Source organism: Gorilla gorilla, chromosome 14 (genome assembly GCF_029281585.2).
Source record: "Gorilla gorilla gorilla isolate KB3781 chromosome 14, NHGRI_mGorGor1-v2.1_pri, whole genome shotgun sequence".
NCBI lineage: Eukaryota > Metazoa > Chordata > Mammalia > Primates > Hominidae > Gorilla > Gorilla gorilla.
The window spans coordinates 33,222,816-33,226,834 of NC_073238.2; the positions used below are offsets into that span (position 1 = coordinate 33,222,816).

Sequence of the window (4,019 nt, forward strand, 5' to 3'; positions counted from 1 at the left end):
AAACTGATAGGCTGACAAAAGGGGGAAAAGGTGAGGCAACGGGAAACCTTCGGGGACCGGTTCCCTCCATGCCCAGGTCTCGTCTCCCCAGCACAGCTAGGCCCACAGCCTGGACGCGCCAGCGGGGACCCTCACCCTACACGCATCGGGATACGGCCTTGATCCCTTCCCCCACAGCCCGGTGGCTCAGTCCTGCAAAGGAACGAAAGCAACGGGAAAAAAATACCCTGCTGCCTGATCCCACGCTGCTACTCACAGACGCTCCATTGACTGGCAGCACTGAACAGGTTAAAAAAAAAAAAAGATGAAAACACAGAAAAACCCAAACATCCAGACGGGGAGACCATGTAGGGAGAGAGCGTGCTGGGAGCCTCAGTAGCTGGTCTCCTCTTGGTAGTAAGGAAGATATTCAGGGGTCTCCGCTGGCCCCGGGCAGTCGCCGGCACCTGAGGGAGCCCCTTGGGCCACTGTGCTCCCAGGCAGTACTTGGGGTCGTATATCTGTCGGCCCAGGCTGAAGACCTGGCTGCTCTGGTTGGCGCCCAGCGTGTAGCCCATCTTCAGGGTCATGGAAGAGTTGTCATACTTGTGATTCCCAGCTTCGTGTCGTAGATGTGCCACCGGGTCCCGGGAGCCGCCATGCCCACCTGGCTGGCGCACTTGCTTGTACCCATCTGGAGGCTGATGGTCGAGTGGTCCATGGGGGGCAGGATGTTGTTCTTGGGGTCGCAGAGATGCCTCCTCGTGCTCTGCCGTACACAGTCGTGCCTGACTGGCTGGTGCGTTTGTTGGTAATCTGCAGCCCGATGACGCACTGGCCAGCCTTCATGGTGGCATCGTCGAAGTTCCTCTCCTGCTTCTCTGAGTACTCCTCACCGATGTCCACCTCGCTCTGCAGCCCCTTAGTCTTGGCCTTCCCTGCCAGGGCGAGAAGAGACACCTGCACCTGCCTCACGTTCCCACTCTCAAACAGGTCGTTGGTCTCAAATAGGTCCACGGGGTTCATGCTGTAGCTGACCATGGCCTTGAGGAGGTTGGAGAGGCTTTCTAGCTGGTACGAGTTCTACACTGAAGCGGTTGATTTTGGGGACTGAGCCCGGCTGCAGTTTGTTCATGAGTGTGCATAAGATAATCCCGTCCTTCAGGCCCTTCTGGAAGTCGGGCCGATGGAGAGGCCAGTGAGTCCCTAGATCCAGCTGCGGAGCTCTACCTCCTTCTGGGAGTCATATTTGGACAGGAGCCGGTTCTGGACGTCCGCCAAGAGCCTGTAGGAGGGGCCCTTGTTGAACTGCGTGGAGCTTACAGCTGGCTGGCCCCACGGCGGGACGGGACCAGACGGGACCGGGGACTGTCTTTTTTCCAGTTTGCAAGATTTTGTTTTCACCACACCATTGTTTTTACTACATATCTTTTGTGTATTTAAAAAATGTGTGAAAAATGTTAGACCATCTCCCTTTTTTCCACCTTCCCTTTACCCTTTACTGTGATTTACATCCACACATCCACACACACACACACATCCACACACACACATGCACACACACATACTGAGCAAAATTAATTTAGATGTACGAATGGGTTATTTGAAGCAAAAAGTCAACCTATATTAGTAAAAGTGTCATGCCAGTGGGAATTACATTTATAATCCTTTTAAGAAGAAAGAACTTCCGGCCGGGCGCGGCGGCTCACGCCTATAATCCCAGCACTTTTGAAGGCGGAGGTGGGCTGATCACGAGGTCAGGAGCTCAAGACCAGCCTGGCCAAGGTGGTGAAACTTCGTCTCTACTAAAAATACAAAAAAATTAGCTGGGCTTGGTGGCATGCGCCTGTAATCTCAGCTATTCAGGAGGCTGAAGCAGAGAATTCCTTAAACCCGGGAGGCTGAGGTTGCAGTGAGCCGAGATCGCGCCACTGCACTACAGCCTGGGCGACAGAGCGAGACTCCATCTCAAAAATAAAATAAAATGTTGAATTTTTACAAGTCATTGTTCCTATTCTAATTTTTGAATGCAACCACAGCCTCTAACAAAACAGCCTCCTTAAACTAATTCGCTGATAATGAATTCTTAAGTAAAAGGGGGAATTCCACAGAAATATATATGGCTCTTTTATATTTAATAAAAGAGCCTGAAAAACAGATGTGTTCTGTAAAATTGAATTACTTTCTATCCAGCTCCACTGGTTCGCAGTGTTTTATCTTTATATTAAAATATACATAAATGATTGATTGATGAATTTTTTTCTTTTAGACACTGCTGCTGAATCCATGGAGAGAAAAAGGATAAATTTCCAGAACTATGGTCCCTGTGCTCCAGTTCACCAGGCGGGCGCGGCGGAGACGGAGACCAAGGAACACGGCTGGGGCGATGCGGCGCTACCCGCACGTGGTGGCGCTGTGTCTGGCCTGCGGCTTCTGCTCGCTCCTTTACGCCTTCAGCCAGCTCCCCATGTCCCTGGAGGAAGCAGCAGGCGGTGGTGGCAGGAAGCAGCAGGCCTCAGTGGCTTCCTGGCTGGCAGGAGGCGGATGCGGTGCCCTGAGAGGCGCGGGCAGCGCTGGTCCTGCTGTGCATCCTGGTGGGTGGGACAGGTGTAGTCTGAAAATACAGCCTGTTGAGAAAATGCATCTAGCTGTACTTGCCTGTGATGAAAGACTGGAAGAAACTATGACCACGTTGAACTCAGCTATCATTTTTCAGGATCAAAGCTCTTCAATTCCAGGTTTTTGCTGAAGATCAGCTACATCATAGCTTTAAAGGAAGACGTGACAGGGGTCATTTCTGAAAATATTTAATTATACAATATACCCCATAACCTTTCCAAGTGAGAATGCAGCAGCATGGAAAAACTCTTTAAACCATGTGGTCCGCAGAGATTGTTCTTGCCGTTATTCCTGAAAGAAGTTGACTCCCACACTAATAGCCTTTTTTACGACCAGTTGATCATATTTGTTCTTTACTAAAGAAATTTAATTCCACATAAATTGCTCCAGTGGCCTCAGAACACAAGGAACCTCAAATAAGATGGTATAGTCGCTTTGCTAGGCAACCATACTGTGGAAAAACTGGAGTAAACCCTGGAGTTATGTTGACGAATATGACTCGAATGAGAAGGAAGTATTTCAAGAATGATATGACAAACTGTGTGACTACAATGAGGAGATATACTTATGACATGGCTTAAAGAATACAAACTAAACATTACATGGGCAATCAAGATTTGTTGGATATCATGTTTTTTCATAATCCAGAAAGTCTTTTTGCCTTTCCGTGTCAATGGAATTATCATCCAGATCATTGTCTATATGGAAGCAGTTGCCAAGAAGCAGAAGAAGGAATCTTGATTCTTCAGGGAACAGAGGTGTTTACCATGATGATAAGCAACCAGCACTTAGAGCTGTTTATGAAGCACTGAGAAATTGTTTTTTTTTAAGATGACAACGTTCATTCCCTAATAAAATCTTTAGAACTGGAACTACAAAAAACAGTGCATACATACCGTGGAAAAATTTACAAAATATTTGTCAAACAACTGGCAAAAAGCATAAGAGATCATTATGCCAGATCACCAAAGGAAAGGTGATTCTTGTTGCCTGCTACATCAAATGGATGAAAACAACAGAGCATTGGAGGATAAGTGTGAAGGAATCGTCTTGGGTGAAGCATTAATGAAGGAATTATTAATCTCCAGAATATTTTTTTTCCTAAAGAGGTGAAATGAGCAGTATTTTCAGGTAATGAAGAATAAATTAAAATCTTGGGCTCCAACAAAGAAACATTTTTGGCCTCTGATGTTTTGTAATGTTACTTACTACCATTCCAGTATTCATGAAAATATTATTGAATGGTTTTAGCTTGCAAACTTCTGTTGACTCATACTCTCAAGTAAGAGTGCTGGGGCTGTGAAGATGAAGAAAATGTATCTCAAGCACAGTGCAAACTTTAACTTTCTTAAAGTAAGGCTCTAGACAAGGCTGTGAGTAGAGCGATAATTTTATGTCAGCGCTGACCTCGCTTTAAATGT

At 46.9% G+C, this 4,019-nt stretch overlaps 2 pseudogenes; one reads left to right on the plus strand and one right to left on the minus strand.

Moving 5' to 3' along the window:
* Positions 1-372: 372 nt before the first annotated feature.
* Positions 373-1,129, minus strand: LOC134757046 (calponin-2-like; annotated as a pseudogene).
* A 1,128-nt stretch (positions 1,130-2,257) lies between these two features.
* Positions 2,258-3,779, plus strand: LOC134756955 (glucoside xylosyltransferase 1-like; annotated as a pseudogene).
* The last annotated feature ends 240 nt before the right edge of the window (positions 3,780-4,019 follow it).